The sequence below is a fragment of the Thunnus thynnus genome, chromosome 19 (assembly GCF_963924715.1).
Source record: "Thunnus thynnus chromosome 19, fThuThy2.1, whole genome shotgun sequence".
In the NCBI taxonomy this organism is placed as follows: Eukaryota; Metazoa; Chordata; class Actinopteri; order Scombriformes; family Scombridae; genus Thunnus; species Thunnus thynnus.
Genome location: NC_089535.1, coordinates 18,280,903 through 18,302,328, shown reverse-complemented (window position 1 = coordinate 18,302,328; position 21,426 = coordinate 18,280,903). Strand labels below are relative to the sequence as shown.

Sequence of the window (21,426 nt, the reverse complement as noted above, 5' to 3'; positions counted from 1 at the left end):
CCCACACAGAAACTGAGTATGCTTGGTTGTATGAAGCGAAAGGAAAAATGAATGAAAGCCTGAGTGAATGAGTGTTATTTACTCATCCAGGAATTATGTTGGCATCCATTCTTGTGCATTTTTAGACTCCTCTTCACGTCATATGAATTTCCCTTTTGAAACCACAAAGCAGCCAAGTGTTGATGTGACTGATAGTATGAGCGCGAGCGTGTGTGTGTGTGTGCATGTGTGCGTGCACGCAAACACACAGGACTGTGTGTCCTTTGGATGGCCTTGTGTGGGAGACAGATGAAAGATCCACCTCTGCTTATTCCTGGAATAAGTCAGATGGCTGGGTGAAGAAATGCGGTCAGTCTGGCTTGAAACTGCAGGTCTTTCTCAGACGACTCCTGCGGAGTCAGAGTATGGAATTCCAATCACAGGGATCTGTCTGCCTGTCTGTCTTTCTGACAAAGTAACAGACAATTCCCCTGATCCTCAAGTTGAAACTTTTCACCAGCTTTTAGCAAAGATCAGGACAAAAGAAACCCGCTCTAATCTCTCCAAACAATTAGCCGCAGTATCCCTAACCACGAAATTGCAGCCTTGGAGCAATGGCACCTGTAATAGAACAACGGTTAGCAGATAGATGTGCAGCCTGAAGCTAAAGACACGGGCACCGGCTATCTCAGCTGCCAGGTTGAAGCACAACAACAGCGGAGTGTGTTGCTTCGAGGAGCACATTAGGAGGGCTTAGTTAACTACTCCCCAGTTAAGTTTCCATTGTAAAGGCTGTGCCAGCTCACAAGAAGTAAAACCAAACACTGCTCAGGTAGTTCAAATATTTGACACAATTTTTAGGCATGGAGTGTTGTTTACCAAGGTGTGGTTAGCTGCAGTTGTGCACATTTTGGTGTGTTGTTTCTCTGTTGTTTTTCTGCTGTGGAAGTGATCATGTTTTAGTGGCCCTCTGTATTGTAACAGATTTGGGACTGGCGCCCCGCTGGACCAGACAGGCAGCAGGGCGCTGGCATCTCATCCCTGCTCAAGTGCCAGGATGAAGGGGAACGAGAGAAAGAGGTAGCCAGGTAGATAGTGAAAGGGAGGGAAACAGAGAGAAAGATAAAGAGAGGGAAGATATGAAAGCAGAAAAGAAGTTGTGCACAGAAGTCGTCTTTCGCTTATGTACCAGCCACAAAAACATTATAGTTAATTTAAGTAATGCAAATGCCTAATAACATTAAAATTATGATTTTTTAAAATATGATTCGATACTGAAGACATTACTGTCATCATTCTGGGTAGCATTACTGTCTGAAACCTGATGCCGCTCATTGCCTAAATATCCTGGATGGAGGATAGGCCTCTGTGCATCTATAATTCATTTATTTGAATAGAGCCACTGACACAGTGGCCTCGGTGGAATCAACTAAAATGTTTTTCCAGACAGGATGCAATGGTCGAAGTACAGGATCACATCCTGTACGGAAAAGCATCTCAGACATATTTGCAGTGAAAGTGAATCTGAAAAGGGACATCCTCCCTCTTAATTACCACCGCTTCCCTGGTGATAAGTAATAGACAAACATTTAGAACAACGCTAACATCGCAAACCCAGAGAGCAGGGACTCAGCAAATGGCTAGCTAATTCCCCAGCTGCTATGTTTGGGATTATGGCTACACTGTCTGCTCTCTTTGTTTTAACATCTTTTCCACAACAATGAGCCCTGTGGGGAGTTAGGGTAGCCGGAAGAGCATGGACGGAGATGGAGGATGGGGGATGTGTTGCAGACGGCGATGCATTTAGTGGGATAATCTGGAATATGAGCATAAGAAGTGAAATGTTGGTGAGATACACCCTGCAGAGTGGTCTTGTTTTCTATTTGGGGTTTAAACTGAGGGGCAGACAGGCGTGATGTTGACAGAGAAGGTGATGATAATGAGTACAGTATTGTTTTTGGGCTAGAACAGAGAGGATAGTAGAGGAAGTAAGTGTTTTCGGTGGGCGGCTGATGATGGTAATAATGAAGAGTTGGACAGTGTTGTGAGGAAGACTGAGGCAGGCAGAGTGCAAGGCAGAGCTGTCGTTTCTCGCTTCATTGGTCAGGGATGCGGGGGCTGCAGAGAGGCACAGATGGGAAGAACTCTCCTGTTGCGTAACAGAAACACCACAGACTCCGGCTCACACACAAAGACACACACACACACACACTCTTGATGTTTACTCTTATACCTTGAGGCCTCTCTGCCTTCAGAAATAGGTGTGCATGTATGTGTCCCTGCGTTGCAGCTTGAGATAATGTTCAGACTAAGTCGCAGCAGAGGGATGTTTCCTGCCAGTGGCTGACCTGAGTCTGGAGACGCCACTGTCTCATGTTCCAGTGCTGTTCTGATCTATTGTGATTTGTTTTGACCTCTTCTCTTCCTCTTCGTCTTCCTCTCCTCTCCTCTGCATGCCAATGACAGTAGTAATTGCTTCATGGTGTGTTCTGTTTATTTAATGGAGGGAGTTTTCAGGATGAAAGGATGATCTGCATGCTGAGCAGAGATGAGCAGGTCTTTGTGACTATGATAGAAAACAGAGAATGAAAGATTTAAAAAAGATATTTCCCTCGAGTCATTCAGTGGGAAAGCGGAGACGCCTGGCAAGTTAAAGCCAGGCTCATAAATAGTAGCAAAACGTGTTTGGAGGCAAAACCTTCAGCTGCCAACATTTCATTTTTGAACTCTGTTGAGCAAACATGAGTGCAGCATTGTTACATTAAGCATTTGATCATTCATGCTGTGTTACACGACTGACAAGTCTCTTTCACGTCACCATGCCTCAATTTTTCATTTCTTTTGCAAGTAATCCTTTAAAATAGAAAAGAAAAAGGGACAAAAGGTTAGAGTCTGTCCAGAAAATGGATAAATAAAAACAATAGAACAATCAAAATGTTGCTCACACATAGGACTGTTGGGAAAAGTAGGAGAAATATCAGATTTGGTGAATGGTTTAAATTATACAGCTTTCATCTTGGGAGGCTTAGGAAGTTAGTGAGGTTGGTTCATTGAATAAAGGGAACTTTCACTACCTTCTTTAATGAAATGGGTGTTAACTGAAAATGGCATGCGCTTTTTCCATTGATTCATTTGAAGTGAAATCTACTCGTAAACCTGTGAATACCTGTGGGTTTGTGTCTCTTGAGGGTGGGGGTGCCAAAGCAGGACAGGCCTGAGAAAGCTTCAATGGTTTTATTGTCCACAAGCTTCAACTCCCTTAGCAGAGTCCTGTCAGCGGTTGTATTTTTAGGCAGGTACTCCCCCCTCTCTCTGACCTCTCTAGTCTAATTATCAGGGTGTCTACATGTATCAGCAAGTTAAATGTAAGACTTTTAATTAAAATGAATTAAATGGGGTCTTGGTTAAAACAGCTAAATTTGTTGTTTTTTTAGATGCTAAGGTTACATATAGCCATTGTTTCAATAGCATACCTGTAGCCAGTTGCACCAGCTCTTCGTACATTCAAACTTTTTCTAGCTTTAAGTGTTAACTAAGCAGAGATTTACACATCATGAAACTAAAATGCGTTGCTCCACACAAACTAGTTCTAACATATAGATAAGTTGTCACAAAATATTTATCTCTACTAAGTTCCAGGTATAACTGTTGCGTAGCTAACTGAACCAACTGACAAAACTAGTGTGAGCTTGCTAATATGACCCACCTAGTGTGAGGAGTAAAAGAGAAAATATGGAGTAATTATCAACACACCTGACAATTGATAAAAAAGCTTTTTAATAATTATATAAACAGGGAAGATTTTAAATTACATTTCACAAATATAACTTGCCTCAAATTACAAAACGTTAAACCAATAACGTTAGGCTAAATGACCTAATACCGTGTTATTATGGATCCCACTGCTTTTCTTGGCAACACACGTCCTGCGTAGCATTTGAGTGCTAAGATTAGCCAGGCGTCCATGCTCGCGCCGCTAGCTTGCTGTCTCCTAACTGTATGTTCAGTGGGTGTCTGGTGTTGAATAATGAGAAATGTAAATTCGAAAGAACTATGAGTTAACAGTTTGAGTCAAGCATAGAGGCTGACTTATGTGTAGCTTGGAAAATAACAATATGAGACACTTAATGTGATGAAATTACTGTTTATCAGACCACAAATGAGACAAGAATTAGCACAACACACCGACTCTCTCTCTCTCATTTTCTCTCTTTGCTGTCTCCTCCTGCTGGAGATAAATTAACGGAAAGTAGCTGTCAGTGGTTTTAGGTTTGCACCGGCCTCTCTCGCCTCAGCTCCTAGTACTGACACCGCATCGGGCTGCCCTTTGATTCTTTTTATTTTTGGATGGTCCAAAACGTCCCAAAACTGCATTTCAAACGGCGGACATTGGAAACATGTCTATCCGTTCTGCGGTGGCCAATCCTTGTGCTTGAATGCTACGCTTGGTGTGTCTTGCCAAGAAAAGCAGTGGGATCCATAATAATGCCCTAATACGGTTAGCTAGGTTAGCCTAATCTGATATCTCCCCATTCTCCCTCATTCTAAACTTCATGAATGCTACAAACTCTAAAAACACACATATTCCCCCAGTTTAGTTTAAGATATTGTCGGCTCCAGTAAAACTGTTCTTTTTGAAAGTTATGTTACAGTTTGTTATGCTACAATGACTTCCTTTTTGCATAGTTGATTTGACAGAGCTACAGATATTTCTAGCAACTGATTTACACATTACAAAAGTTTTTAGGAGCTAAGACGTTCCATAAGTTTTAAAGCTGCAACTCAGTTTGGTAAATCACTGGTTTGTAAGTAGTTAGTAGCAAGAACTTCAGAAGGACATTATGCACATTTGTAGTCATTGATTTACAAACAGCTGGTGCAACCCAATCATGCTTCACATTGAAATATGTTGTTGAAGCAACACTTCAAAATCTAAAAAGAATTTCACTTTTTAATCATATTTAGCCCAGTTTTAACCTGTATTTCTTTTTCCGCAAATTACCAAAACACAGCTTACTGGGAAGAACAGGTGTGTCATGGTATGTATGTGTTGGAAAAGATGAAAAACAGTTGCTGAGGAACGAACTTGGTGACCCTGAATGACCTCCCCACTTCAATCTAATGATGTCAGCAGATCCACTCTGTGTGTGTTTCCGAGTACTTTTCTAAATATATTTGTTGTTTAACATGATGAAATGAAACGCACTTGCACTTGCTTCCTAGAAAATCAGAGTTGAGAGTGTTGCTTATGTGTGTGTGTGTGTGTGTGTGTGTGTGTGTGTGTGTGTGTGTGTGTGTATACACTCTGTCTGTCTTAGTGGATTTTCTCAGCAAACGTAAATCCTGTAACAAGCGGGCGATCAGTGTAGATGACAGACTGTCGCGGCGATGCCAGAGTGTGAGCAGGCAGCCAGAGAGGATCTGAGGCTGTGTATGATTCTTCCTCTCTGAGCCTTTGTGTGCAGCTGTGTCCTTTGCATGTGATTCACAGCATGTATCTCCGTGTGTATGTGTGAGGGAAGGTGGGGGGGGGGGGGCAGAAGATGAAAAGGAATGATGGGTAGAGGCGGCTCACGAGATACTGAGAGATATTTTGTCAATGGTAACTCTGACCAACCCTGCATGCTTTACAGTAGTCCGGCGTGGCACAATGACCTCCTTTTCACACTGAGGGAGGAGGGGGGAGTAACTGCAGGTCTTAAAAAGGCTTGTTCAGTCTGTGCTGTCGAGTGAGCTTGGCAGTGAAAGCCTCGGTTACCTCAGCCGGCACACAGGAGCTGCAGGCTTACAGTTGGGCCCTGAGAGGTGGAAAGGAGAGGAGAGAAGCATGGGAGGATAAGAAGAGGTGGAGGGTGGAGGGGAAGCGGATCTGCCTTTCTTGCCAGCTGGGTGCTCAGCTCAGCCTTTCATTGGGCTGGTGCAACCTGCTCGGACCAATTATGCAGGCACAAAACGGTCTCTTTGTTCCCTTTGTTGGGATCAGTTATGGAGGAAGAAAACTTCCTCTCTGTGAAAAAGTGAATGTTGGTTTAAAAGCCTGTTTACTCATTCTAAAATTGAGTTAGTCGGCTTGTTTGCAATATTGCTGATGCACTTGAGTCTTTTATATAAAGACGTTTAACTGCATTCTATGTGAGATCAACTGTAATGGTTTTTAACCTTTATGTAACACGCTTTCTATCACCAATGCAGATCACAGGACAGTAGTGCTCCATGTATACCTGTGTGCCACACTGGACAATGTAAAGACACATAGAGTAATACTGCCGTGTATAGTGTTTAATTTTGCACAAGGCTTGATATAAAATGGCATCATGCCCCTTGCAACAAGATTACTTTGTTGGTATTCAGTTTATTGACTTCAGCATGACCAGAAAATATATAATACAACTTTCAGTGGTCAAATAATTGTGTCACCACACAAATAAAACTTCTTAACTATGTGGTCATATTGCAAAAGTTCCTTGCAAGCATGCAAAAAAACAAATTATCGAAATAATTCAAATGTAAACACGTTAGTGTGTGTAGTTTCTCTCGTGGTGTTGCAGCCCGTGTTTCTTGAAGTCCAGCCTGGCAACGAGGCTTGCGTGGCGTTGCTCGGTTGGCAGCGGGCACCGAAGGGTGGAGCAGCTCCAAAAGCTCTCCAGTGAGAGTCAAACTGCCTGGCTTGGTTTTGTGGGACCGGAGCCGCCAGTTTCAGTCCGACACTTGACCGCGGACCTCTGTGTGTGTGTGTGTGTTTGATATTCGTGGAAAAAAAACGTGTTAAAGACGTTGAGTGTTTGTGTGAGTGTGTCCACTGTCCATTACTTAAAGGCCTGTAGGGAGAATATTGGACATCCAGCCTACGTTAGGGTGAAGGGAAGCAGTTTGGATGATCATCACTGTACACTGCTGACAGACATGCAGACACAAAAACACATCAACACAAACTCGCAGCCCTCCAATGGGTACATTTCCTTGCTTCTGTTTATTTCTCCTCCTTTGTGTGTGTGCTTGTATATTTCCTATGCCAAGCATCCAACCACAATCTTTCCTCTAGTGACCGACAGCTCTTGTAAGAAAAAAAAAAACAAAAAAAACTTGGAAAATCCCTGAATGAATACTGGTGACTTGTTTCTCCCCATGCATGTCCTTTTGAACAGCCGCCATCTTGGCTCCCTGTAACATGGCCCGCGTTGTCACAGTCGCTGAGCTTGTCAACTGGATTGGCCACAGTGCAGGGAAACTGTGCTAGTTAACGTCCACCACTAACCACTCACCACAGGCCTTTGGCCTCATTGTGCAAGTGCTTGCTGGTATGTGTGTGTGTTCTCTGGTTTTCTGCGTATCCTAGGTTAGCTGCACGGGTCGTTAATCACAGCCAGGGGACTGGGTTAAGGCTAGGGGGTGGGACGGAAAGAAAAATCTGTTTTATGGTTTCAGGTTGAGACCACAAGGCAAAATGGTGACTATGAAAATTAATATTCGAATGACCCAGAAGGCCCCCCAGAGCTGTGCAGATAGTCTAGACTTTAAAGGGGCACTCCACCTATTTTACTAGTCACAGGGAGTACCGCAGAGCTTGTGAAAACAGTTGTATAATGTCTTCGGTGGCTCTGGAGGAGCTTTGTCAAGTCTGAGAAAATGACTCATGTCACATCACATGAATACCTCAGCTTGGGGTTGCAGACTACAAATTTTTTGGGTGGTGGGGGGGGGGTGTGGATGTTGAAAGATGTGGGTGTTAACCAGTCAGGTGGGTCTACCCAAAGATGCTATCAAACTGCATCATGGGAAGTGTAGGCTCCAGTGTTTTTGGATCTTTTGACCCATATTAGTGACTAAAGGTCAGGATATCTCTGTCTCTTGTGAGTCTCCCAACTTTTGCTGGAGTGCTCTTTATCACTGAAATGTAAATTAAACATATACCACGGCTCATATTGCTGCTGTCTGAATAAAAACTTTGTGTCAACATAACAAGTCTTCAGGTTTTGACAGCCGTATTTTCAGACATGATCCTAGCCCCAAGAGAAGGTGAAAAAACAACCTTGACACATACTGCAGAAATACATCAAAAGGTACTAAAAGAGGCAAATTTATACAAAATATGTGAGGAATACACATTGCAAACTACGATGAACTTCACTGAGGTCAATCCCAGTGAGGGCTGCTTCAGTTATGAATGTGGGATGCAGATAAAGACAAAAGCAAGGGATGGATTTGGGCTGCAGTTTGGATTTAGGGAGGTCGGTTAATTAAATTATTGTAATATTTTAAACATTCTCTCTTAGCATGAACTCTAATTGACATTAGTCTCGTGGCACATGTGTCTCACACACATACAATAGAAAGTCTAGTGATATTCTTCTCCGGATTAGAGGGCAACAGAAATCTGTCTAGTCATGCAAACATGTAAACCTTAATCTCCACTCTTTAGTCTGGGAATTAGAAACTGGCTAACAATCAGATTACCACTATTTTTTTCCTCTCCCTCACGTAACACACCACACTGCACTCAATGTAGCACTAATGCATGATGTCCCATATATTACTCACAGGATTGTCATCACTCACAAGCCAGTGCTGGCATGTATCTATGTTAAACTAACTTGTTTGCACATATGAAGTTGACAAAATAGCATCAGGTTATACAGAAATGATAGTTCCCTAAGCCCAAAAACTGTATAGACATTTAGACTGATTACTCCTGCTCTACAGTACACAGATATTCCAGGCTTTTCCAAGTAACGTGTATCAAATGGAGCTTTTCCTTTATTTAATGAGGCATTCACTTTCTTATTTCCCACCTCATTCCTTCTTTTTCTCTCCTCTTTCACTTCATCCTTCCTCTTCCTCCTCCTTCCTCCCTCTATCTCATTCTCTCCATCTTTGCTCCATTCAAACAGCTGCTTCTAGTTTCCTTTGCTTGGAGCCAATTAGAGGTGCATCACCTTTCCATCTTTGTTTCTGTGGGTTTTCGAGCGAGGGGAAAAGCAGGAAGAGATCAAAGTCATGACCCCCCCTGAAGGAGCATACAGGCTCTCTCTGTAATTGTCCAATAGGGGTTTAACTGATGAATGCCCATAAAACAACACAATCAATGCCAAATGTCAGCAGCAGGCCTTCTTGTTACAGAGCAGTATAGACTGGCGATTCCCCTGAGCCTGCAACATGGATTCTCTTAGTCTCGGTCTTTTTGTTTTCTCCTTTACCTCCAGCTATTTTTCTATGTATACATGTCTGTGTTTCTTTATACTGTCTGTCCATAATGTGTCTGTGTGTGAACAGACAGGTAAAAGCTTATGATTTGTGATAATGGGTTTAGTTAATTTAAATGGTGTTAACCTCAGATTACTGTCAGTATAGGATTGTGGATCTCCAAGGGTTAAGCTATACGTAGGATGTAGTATCCCATGTCCTGGTTGTTCTTGAATGTCCTTGAAATTCAGCTGTTTTTTTGGCTCCTTTCCCCCCAATTGCTTGGAAGTAAGCATCACTCAAAAGAGTAAGATATTGAGAGCATCATGGACGCAAATCATAAGACACATCATGCACATGACCTTACAGGTGTACAGTGTAGAGAAGTGTCTAATTGACAATCTAATTATTATTTTTGTCATATAATTAAATTTCAAAAACATACAGATGATATCTTGTTATTGATCAGCTGATTAAAAGTGTCTTTGGGTGACCACTTCTAGCTTGTTTTGCGTTCGTTCTGTGCCTTGATTTTAATGAAAATGTTGGAAAAACTTAATATTTATATGACCTTTCAATGTACCCGGCTTCTAGAAAAGAAGCAGAGATGTATAGTGAGTCAGGTACAGATGCAGGACAAAATCCTTACGGAGACCTTGATGGTCAAAACATTGCCTTATTAAGTATGTCGGAGCTTGTAATATCCAGTGTGCGGACTGCCTCTGTTTTTAGTTTTTTTTTTTTTGCTAGAAAAGAAGCACAGGAGTCATCAGTGTGCTCCTGCAGGGACAGAAAAACGCCTGAAGTCATTTCCACAGCAAAGCTGAAAAGCTGGAGAAGAGGGAGGAAGCGCTTCAGACCTTATTAGCTTTTTGGAGCAGCAGATGATGAAGAGCTAATGGATGATACACCTTGTCCTCCTGGCCTCTGTTAGACAGGAGGCATGCACACATATACTCTTTCAGACTCCCTGTCTCTGTTTCTTTTAGACAAGCACATACTTTGCATTTTGATTATGACTATGGTTTGGGTTCAGTAACATTTTATTGCATCTGAATCAAATCCTTTTGTATTTCTTATCCAATCCACTTTGCTTTCAACATTTGTAAGTAACTAAAGCTCAGTCTCCTTTGTTGGCTGGATCGGCTGAAATACAGATTTGCGGCCTAATTAAAATTCACTACCTGTACTGCAACAGTCTGAAAACGAGATTAGCAGCAGAGGATATGAAATGTTCAATAAATATATGTATGACTTATTGAAATTACAAGTGTGGTCTGCTAACTTTTAGATATATTTTTCACAAGCTTTTTGCTCAATATACTGGAGAGCCTGATTCAGAACTATTAAATTGACGAGCTTGAATTATTGATATGATATGTACAAAAGTTTAACGTGGAGATCCAGGTAGATCCTTCCATTTGAGAAGACTCACTGCTCTGTTGGTCTTGTTTAACTCCAAAAACACATAGTCCACTTATCATTATAAAGTGGAACACAAGATGCAGATGTCTTTCTTTCTTTAAAAAAAAGTGATCTTGCAGCTTGCAAAGAGCACATTAATCAGACAACAAAAAGTTGGCCTCTTTGCAAGTAACATACAGCATAAACCTTAATTAGCTACAGCTGATGTTATCTGCTGCTGGTGGCGTTTATTATTTAATTGGAAAAAGTGATGGTCTCAAGCTTGCCAAGAATAAAAGTCCTGTGCTACCTGAGTGATTTGTAAAGTGTTGGAGCTTAGTGAATCTGGGTATTTTAGCACTACCAGCTCTAAAAGGGAACTAACTATTGGAACTCAACCCTAGCTTGGATGCAGTGGAGAAGCAAGAAGAGCCGACACACACACACACACACACAACAAAGAACTCATTACAGCCAGCCACTCCTTCTTCTACCTTTACTTTTACACTCATTCAAGGCCTCCCTCCTCTCTCTTTCTGTGAATGTGTGTGTCCGTCTCCTTCCCTTCCCTCAGGCTCTTTGTTATTGGACTGTGTTTGCACTGGGCAGCTAGATGGGTTTGCTCAATAAATGGCAGTTGTTAAGAGCTGCCCGGGCTATTAGAGGTGGAGGTGTGTGTGGTTGTGAGGTTTGAGGGAGCCGACCTGCTGTGTGAGTGAGTTGGAGAGAGACACACAGAGGTAGAGAGGTTGCAAGAAGGAGACTGCAGAGGTAGCTATGCTGTAAAAATAACACATTATCAAACTAATGAGTAAAGTGGCTGGCTGTTGATTAGAGGTGCAGCCAGCTATTTCTCTCCGGCGAGTGTTGTGGACCACAGCCAGAGGAAACAGCTGGAGTGAAGAAGAGCCACACTGTCCATGCATTTGTCCATCACAAGGCATCTTTTGTCACTCTTCGGCTAATGAGTCGATACATTTCCACACTTTTTGTGTAGTACTCAGTTTAAAAATGGCACTTTTGTGAGGGAGCGAATGACAGCAAGGGTCAGTGAAAACGATTAAGCGCCTTGTATGTTTCCTGGAAAATGTATGGAACAGACTTTCAAGAAAAAGAGGAGTAAAAATGGTAAATAGGACCCCAATTGAAGGCACCAGTACATGCATATGGATGCAGGATACATACTGTAGATGTTTGGAGGATGGGTGCACAAACGGAGGGAGGAGGCGGGACAGCGCTGTAAGCCAGATCGATTTTGAGAAAGAGCAGAAGAGACATTTGTTAAATGTCAGAAAGCACGGAAAAACATTTTGCCAGATTTGAAGAGAAGTTTCATTTTCATTCATCTCATCTCTCTGCCTCTGACTGCCTTTATTGTCTGTTATTTGTCGAGCCGCTAGTTGCAGAGGGAGCGGATAACTGTAGGCTCCCGGGGAAGATCAGATTTCATATTGCGATCTGCCCCTCCTCCCCTTCCTCCATCTCTTCCCTGAATGCCCTTTGGTAACATCCCTCCTTCTGTGATATCTCTTTTATGTCACTTAATATCCCTTTCTCTATCCTCCCCCTGACCATTTCTCTGTCTATGTCTGCCTCTTTCACTCAGTGTTGTTCAGCCTGGATCATACTGTACAGCATAAATGCTGATTTTAAGCCCAATTTGCCCATGACAACTGATTTTCAGGTTCATGGATAGGCTGCAAAATACAAGACGCATCACGGCAGACAAGTTGGCAAACGTTATCTGCAGGATTTTAATTTGTCGCCGCTCAGTTCAGGGTCAGACCAGTCTGAAGCAATCATGATTATATCACAATTGTAACTCAGTTCTGGTAAAATCTGAATGTGATCTTGTAGTTTGAAAAGAAATGTGAATGGAAATCACTAATCTGCAAAAATCTGTCATTAAATGCGCGATTCCGAGTCCTTTCACAGTCAAGTCAGACATTTAAAAGCCTTTTATCTCCCAGCTGTATTGTCCCTTTCTGTCTGTCTCTTTCAGTCCATTGTTAGCCCCTCTTCTCCTCTGACAGGCGGCAGAATCCAAGCCAGCAGCTCTCAGTCTGATTCTCCTCCTACGTACCTACCCGGGAGCAAAATGGAGATGAGAAATCCAACTCTCTGGCTTTTCCAGCTCAACCTGCACCCCCAGCAAAGCACTTAAAAACACAAACGTTGTCAAGTTACAAATAATGTACATAACTTTCAAATGGTGCAGAGGCTCAACATGGCTTAAAATGACCCTGCTTAGTTACCTGTTGTGTCAGAGTTATGCAATTTTCTGGTTAGTCCTGCAATCTGTAAGTCTTCAACAGAAAGCTTGTGCAAATAACCCTGACTGCAAGATAGCAAGGCCATGCTGAAGGCGTGTGATGTTTGCTCTTGGCTGATTCTTTGTCTAAAATGGCTAAAAGCCAAATTGGGGCAATTTGACTGAAACACAAGCACATGCTTATGTTACTAACACATCAAAAATGTCACCAAGGGCACTGGGCAAAAGCCTTTGACTCTCTGGTATGTAAAATGTCAAAAACACTTTAAACAAATAAACTCTACAGTTGGCAGGGAACTTGGTTCACCTTACATTGCTTTAAACCTAACAGAAAAAAACTGAGCGAGCAATTTCTGAATGTAGGAGGAAGAGAATATGAAGTGATTCCGCATGTGCTGCTTTGTTGTGGGATTTGGAGCTTCCTGTGTAGTGTCCACATGGTGTCCACATGGTCAAAACAGTCTCATTTTATGAAGCTTTTTTCTCTGTTTTCTGCTTCTTTCTCTCATTCTTTGTCAGCTCCGTTTCCCCGTTTTTTCTTTCTCTTGAGTGCTCCAGTTTTACATATCTTCCTGTGTCATTGTCACTGCAGCTCTCTCTCATTTGGCCCACTTTATGGACCTATAAATGGCAGAGCACGCTCAGGGCAAAGCTGTAGTGATTGGCTCGGAGTGACAACTGAAGAAGTATTTTCTCTGTCACGTCTTTAAGGAGAACATACAGTTTCTTGCCTTGTTGAATTTGCTTTGTGTGTGTGGACTGTCCAATGTTATAAAGCCTGAGGAAGGTTTTAGATATTAAACTTGAGACTGCAGCTGGCAGCCCCCTCGTCTATACCCATGAATATTTTAGTAATGTACACATTTCCCCAAAGTAAACATTTGTAATTACTGCTCTGTATTGTACTGTATGTCTCTATTGTATCACTTCTCCTCTGCCTCCCCCATATGAATACACAAAATCCTATACGGATATTTAGATACAAACTTACCATCTCATATACATGTAGAGCTGAGTACATAACCACTAAGTGAATTTTGATGAAAGGGCATGTTTGCACGTATGCACTCAGCAGTCTGCCTCCCTCCCTAATGCCTTTCTTTGTCATCAATTATTGATGGTGCAGCCCACTTGTTGCAAAACTAGAAACTGACTGTCACAGGGTGTCATATTCCCAACTCCCCACCTCCCCACCTTGTGAGCCACAACCCTAGTGGGTCACATTAGCACTGCAGTCAGCCTACTATGTCTACACACCCTCATTCACACTCACGCAAAAGTGCACATGTATGCACAGTTGCACACACCCTAATCTGATGGGTAAAGCGATATCTACAGTACAATGGAAATGTAGGTAAGCAAGCTGAGAAATGCTGACTTTCTCCCCCAGAGCTGCTCAGCAGGACAGCATGGTCCGATCCTGCAGCAGAAACATCTCATCAACATGTAACGCTGACTTTTTACCTTCTAAAGCAGAGGTTTTTAAAGTAGGAGCCTCTGCAGGGGGGCTCCAAACAGTTTCAGGGGAGGCTCAGTGAGTGCAAGTGAAAAATATTACTATTACTATTAAATATTACATTAGGTTATTACATTAGTTATCAAAAGGAGATCACATAGAATAGCCTAGATGTGTGTGATTTGGTTAAGAGATACAGTAGTTTTGGGGAATTTTACTGTTTTTCCCACTTTCCCAGCATTAGAAACTAACAAATGCCTTCAGACAGACCTTTTTTATGTATTTGGTGTGGTCTGTAGTATGTCAAACAGCAATATCAGGCTATATATCTTGGCTCAATTGTTGAGTGTCTATGGGATCAGATAACATAATCATGATCCCATAGGCATCCAGGAATTGAGCAAAACTAAACAAGTAAACTAAGGGGGGATTTTTTCCAAGCTTTGTCTGAAGGGAGGCCCACAGTCTCAGACTATGAAAACCCCCTGTTCTAAAGTAAAATCCACAGGCTTTTTACATTCTAACACATATGCCAGAATTGTCCCAGAGCAGTTTTAGATGAAAGTTTTACACATATTAACTTGTGCACTTTTATACTGAGTGTTTTCATCCCATGATCCAGGCATTATGGGTTATTTAAATTCCAAGTTATATTGCCAATTCTCTTTCCTTAGCATTAGACATCAGTGTTTCCCACAGGTTTAGTATACGTCGTGGCTGTACACCTCAGAGTTTGGGTAAGAGGCTTCGACGATTCTATCACTTGAAAGCCAACGTTAAAAACAGAATTGAATTCCCAAGCGTACTTAAGATAAAGAGCGTAGTTTTTCCCATTATTGCAGTCACATTTTCAGCTGTAGTTCCATACAGATTTTGAAAGGAAGAAATAGTAAAAGCAAAAATACAATAATGGATGAAAACATATCTATTTTGGTGGAGGGCCTAACTAAATCCTACATAATAGAAATATGTAGACATTGATGAAAGCTTAGGAGAAATATTGAACTATAACTTGCATGGCCTAGATCAAAAGATTTTACAGTGTTTGAATGGGATGTTAAACTACTATTCTGTCAGTTCGTGTCAAGTCCTTACCTCCACAATTTATTATGCTAACAATTTATAAAATGTGATGTTTACCAAGCAAACAAGGGATCCTGTTCTTCTAGTGGAAGTCTTAAGAACTTGACATTGCACGGAAAAGAGAGAGAAAAACTGTAGCAGCTGAGCCATGGCTCTGTACACTGCAAAACACAAGCTTGAAAGTAAAGTCCTGCTGCAATTATGATGAGTCACATGTGCTTTTGCGTGACTTATTTTTTGTTTTTTTTACATACATAGGTTCTGTGTTGGATTTAGCTCTGACTGTGACTGTAAGTAGTCTTATAGCTTATAACTCAGCGCCCCTAAACAGTCACTTATAAGCAGCTTCTAGTAGCAGCAGATGAAGATGAACAGTATACACAGCAGTGTAAACAACACTGCAGCAGGCCAGGTTATATGCTTAGTCACATGTCTCCATCTGTCAGAGGAAATTTAGGTTAGTCGCCTATCATTTGAAGCAGAGGTGAATTTCTAATTGACTAGGTCTGTAATCCAGTACAGTTTAATATAATACTGTGTTGCTTTTACCTTGATTGTATTTTTATGTTATTATTTGACTTGATAGCGAAGTTTCTGTTTGGACGAGTGTGAAAATTTCATTTTATTTTGGATTCGGTTTCTTATTTGACACCTACAGTGAGAGAATAACTAACATGTCCAATGGGACGTCCGCAAAAGCATCACAGTCACTATTTCAATAAGCTCAGAGGGATGAAGAGCAGCCGCAGTGCTATGACAAATGATTGACATGGCATTGTTCCCGCCCCCTCTCTGCAGTGGATTGGACGGTGGCCAGAGAACAAGGTGTCTCAAGGAATCCCTGTGTCACCAGAGAAGGGCTGGCATAACACACACATGCTGCAGATAACCTCACACCCAGAACTATTTACTCTAGACACACACTTCCTCCTGCTTCAAGCCTTGTCATGGGATCTTGACTCAAACACAGTGAAAGAGGATTCTGCTCTTTAGTTGCTGGTAGTGCAAACACACCTCATGTAAACAACACACTTCAGTGGAAATGCTGCTCTGTGTTACTGGCCACAGAGGGATGCCACTCCCTGCTGTGTGTGTGTGTCTGTTAATGTGTTGGCACAAATGTGTTCTTGTATGTTTTGTGTGTGTATCTGTGTGTCTGCCTTGAGAGTGACCTTGTATTGAAAACAGAAAGTGATCTATACAAGGACCTGTGGTGCCCAGCGTCTGCTCTCCAGGCAGGAGGAGAGTGGAATAATTTCATTACAGCTGCACCACGCCAAGAGATATTCATAACTCTATTGATTACTTAAGTGAATCCATGGTGAGGGCGCCCATCAGAAGACCTCTGTAAAACTATCAGCAAAAGATGGCTGAGCCTTTGTCTGTGGCAGTTAGGTTGCCTGCTGCTGGTGACTCAGACTGTCCTCTGCTCAGACAAGCAGCTCTGTAATTGAGCCGAGCTGCAGAAGAAAAAAATTAGGGATCAAGAAATAAGAAGTAGTGATGTTCAGATACCATCTTTTCCATCCCAGTACGGATTCTACCTGAACTTGCGTATCAGCCGATACCGAGTACTGAACTGATACCATTGCTTTAAAAAGAAAAATTTAACAGCCGTATACTACTAACTCTGTATGGATGTGATATGATGGCTATCCTTCACATGATGCGTCTTCGAATGCTTTGTAAGACTGCTGGTGTTGAAATTGGCAACTCTAGTGCCACCCCTCGAAACTAAAGCCTTGCATACTGTACATGTTGCCTTTTTACTGGTGGGACTTTCCAGTGTAAAATATTGCCATGTTGCTGACATTTTGCTAACGGCTAACGTTACACTATTTACCAGAAATCAGTTCTTCTTCACTGCTCTACAACAGTAGTTGCCAGCGGCTGCACAGCACAGCTTGCTATGTAGGCTGCTGTTTTGGAGCAGTGAAGAAGAACTGATTTCCAGCAAAACTGCCGTTTTATCGGGGTGTGAAACTACTTTAAAGTTTATGAATAAATTACGTGGTATTGGATGGGTAGACTCGCCAATACCTGCCAGCATTTTAGGCAGTATCAGAGGCATTTCCGATACTGGTATCAAAACAACTCTAATAAGAAGGATGTCTTGAACAGAATAGATACGCCAAAAAGTGAAGGGAGTTGGTTTTTACACCCTGTAAGTATGATAACATGAAAGGATAGGTACACAGTGAGCAAGAAAGAAGAAAAGGGGCAAGGAGTTTGTATAAACATGTCATAAAATCTAACATCATGGGTGAAATTCTCACCTCATGAAGACTTTATACTTTTTAACTTGCAATTTGTCTGCACAGTAATGAATCAACGACTCAATTTATTCCACCTTTGAGAGGTCTTTTTTTAATTTATTTTTGCAAAGCCTGACTAGTTTTTGGTATGTTTACCCCTGTGGAGTTAGTTAATCCAACTAGCTGTAGAAGTCGCTGCACAAATTCTTCATTACGGCTTTTATCTCATCAGCATGAGCACCTGCAGTCTATTCATTGTCAGATTTTGTAAATCAGCATTAAAAGCTATGTTATGACAAAAAGCTTTGTTGCTGAAGAACCTTTCTTTTGTCTTGTGGTAGTTGCAAATACAAGAAAAAGATCCAAATTTTCCTCACGAGCTTGAAGGAATAGTGCAATAATAATTTGCAGATGCATTCAGTTAGGAGAGTGATCTCCTTGTTTAACTCCAGCACAAAAAAGCATCCAGTTACCTGCCATCTTTGCTCTGTCTACTGAAGAGAGAGGGTTTCCAGAAACCAAACAGATGGCTCGACGGTGAGAAGGAGACATAGTGCTCCACACAGTGGAAACTTTCAGTGTTTTACATTGACACAATTAACTGTAATGAATTGAATTAGCCTGCCAAGGTAGCGATGGCGTCGGTAAAAAACACAAAACAGAGAGAGAATCACATTCACCTTTGGCATCTCGCCTCAAGGAGTCTGTTGTTCCAGTAGGAGAAACAACTGGGTTAGTTCTATGGAAGTGTGTGTGTATGTGTGTTTGGATGAGAGCTCAAGTGAGATTTTGGATCAGAACATAAATGTGCACGTGTGTCAGTGTGTGTGCATTAGGGTTGTGCCTGAATACAAATACATTATTCGGCAAAGCACAAATAGTGTTTGGTTGTCTTTTGTTTTTGTTTTTTTTACGAATATTTGTTTCATACAAATATTTTAAAAAATATTTATTATTTGTTGTTTTTAATACTTTAAAAAATATTTGTCAGTTAGAGGTCTGTCTGCAATGAGGCGATGAGTAAAGTTTTAGCTCAATAGTCAGCACAGTTGTCTATGATCTGGGAGACTCCAGTTCAGGACCCGGTGTGGGGACCTCCTTCATAAGGTAGTTTATTTATGAACACTTATTGTAACACTTAAATTTTCTAAAATTAAAAGCGTAATAAAAGCAAAAACAGGCTTTTTAAGCCTCTTTCCACTTTTATTTGAATACAAATACAAATAATTTTGCTGCCTCAACAAATACAGATACAGATACTGGGCTTTCTGCACATCCCTAGTTTCAAAGATAGTGTGACCGTCCAAACCTTCATACAGCTGTGCTGAATCCACAGAGGTGTCACCCTGTCTCACTCACTCTGAAAACAAAGGCCTTGTGACTGATAATTGTATAATTGACACTTAGAGCTTCACCGTTGCCATGGTTACACACCGTACATTAGGTACAGACCACATCCCGGCTCAAAGTGCACTCTCTGTTCTATAGAGGCTTAATTCTGCCTACTTCTGCTGCAATTCTACCATTCTGATTAAATGGGAAGCAAACTTTCACTCATGTTATTCATAGAAATAAGACAGCTGGACTGTCTGTGCAGTCTGTGTTTATTCGCCACAAATAACCCACGTACCAACTGTAGAGACATTAGCTGCAGCTAGCTTGCAACATGTGCCTCTGTGTGTGTGTGGTGTTTGTATTTTTGTGACAGCTCTCTAAACTCAGCAGGAACTTCAGTCATTTTCCTCCAGACCTCTCCTTTTTTCCTTTTGCCTCTGTATGGTAATGATTGGGAGTCATAAAGCTCCAATCATATTCACACAGATTTTTCAGTCGACTTATGCAGATGCATTTTTGCCTCAATTCATACCGTCCAGAGTGAATTTGCTTCCGTTGAAGTCCACTCACATTTTTCCTTTAACTTTGAGAACACACCTGAAGTCTGCACCAATTTATGAATTCCTTCTCAAGTTTGTTTAAAGTGTTTGTGTTATCCTATCAGCAGGATAATGTAATGGCTAAGTAGAGAACTTGTGACCAAAGGATTGTTCTCAGTGTGTGCGTGTGTGTGTTTGTGTAGCGTTGTTTCACACAGCATTCATTCAAGCCTCTGCTGTGACTGTGTACTGTTGGCAAATGATGAAGTTTGTCTTCGTCAGTCAGTCAATAAGCTCCAGATTCAGGTTGTTCCCAGCAAAAACAATGCAAACATGTGTTATAGGGGAGACTTTGGAAGAAGTCTTCTCTCACTCTGTGGTGTGTGTGTGCGTGTGTGTGTGTGTGTGTGTGTGTGTGTGTGTGTGTGCGTGCACTTCAGGGGAAAGGAAAGGTTCTTGCTAGCGTTGATAAGCATCTGTCACCCTTCAGTCGATGCTGTTTGCCCTTCTGTCGGTTGGCCTGTCAGTCAGTCTGGTAATAGGCCAGTCAGAGGAAAGCAATGCTAGTGCATTGACTGTCAGTCACAGAGGAAAAAGACACACAGAGTTCTCCAATGTCTGCTCACAGATTAGAAACATGCACATAAACACATGCTGGAAACAATGGTGATGCATCTGAATTGTAAAGAGGAAGTGCAAAACAGCCTGGCTCTGTCTCGACTCAAGATTAGAACTAAACTGGCGTGTTCCAAGAAATACTGCAGGAGAATTACAGCCTTTCTCTTGTCGGCTGGAGTGTTGATCATCGTTACGAAATCTCTGCCGCCTGTGAGTGTGTCTGTGTGTGTTCAAGACTCTTGACTGCAAGATGATTTGTGGGGAGAAATCTTCACAGGGCGTCTGAGAATACTGTTAGAGAACTGTGATATAAAAAAATGTCCCGAAGCATAGAGCATATATTAGAATAATTGCAGCATAGTTTATGTTCTATGTCATGTTAATGCACTGTACTTTTTTGGCCGAAATACAAAGGACAATTTAAAGTGCACAAGCTTGTAGTAGAACTTTTTCGCCTTTCTTTCTCTCCCTCCTGCCCAGATGCTTCTCTTTGCTTTTTTTTCCTATATATTTCTCACTGTCACTCTACTTTTAAATTCATGTCTCAGTTGAGGCTCTTATGTAAGTGTATTAGCGAGCAATGTAGCGTTTCATTTTTTATGTGCTGTGTTGGCAATTGGAGACTAGTTGGCTTATGTCATTTCTCTCCAGCTGAGGAGGAAGATTTAAACATGAAGCTGAGTGCAGTTCATTCTGCGATGAATCTGCAAAGCTTTCTTGGTACTTCTGTTTGTCTCTGGTCTAAATCTTTGAAAATCTTTCCACTCTTTACTTGGGCATGAAATCCTAAATATTGTATTTACTTTGAAAGACAACAAGACAAAATGAACTATGCAGTTTATGTGTACATCATTGCACATTATCTATCATTAGGGTTGGACAACATACTCAATTTATTAAACTTTGAGTTTATGAGTTTATGAGTCTTTTACTCTTTCAATCAATTGCCAAAACCCAACATGAGGAAGAAAATATCATGCACCAGTGTATTAAAAATGTTAACATCATCAAGGTAAACAATTTATTAAGATATAGACACTATATGGCCAAAAGTATGCATACATAGTATGTGTCCATATATATATATATATATATATATGTATTTTTATCTTGTTTTTCATGGTTTTGGCCCCTTAGTTCCAATAAAAGGAACTCTTGATGCTACAACATAAATTATATTTTAAATAACAGTGTTCTTCAAACTTTGGCAACAGTTTGGGAAATGCCCTCAAGCACAAAACAGGTTCATAAAAATGATTTTCTGAGTTTGGTATAGAGAACATTGACTGGCCTGCACAGAGCGCT

At 41.4% G+C, this 21,426-nt stretch overlaps 1 protein-coding gene across 1 annotated transcript in view; it reads left to right on the top strand.

Moving 5' to 3' along the window:
- Positions 1-21,426, top strand: part of bcr (BCR activator of RhoGEF and GTPase) — a 91,248-nt gene that overhangs the window by 2,553 nt on the left and 67,269 nt on the right. The window lies entirely within an intron of this gene.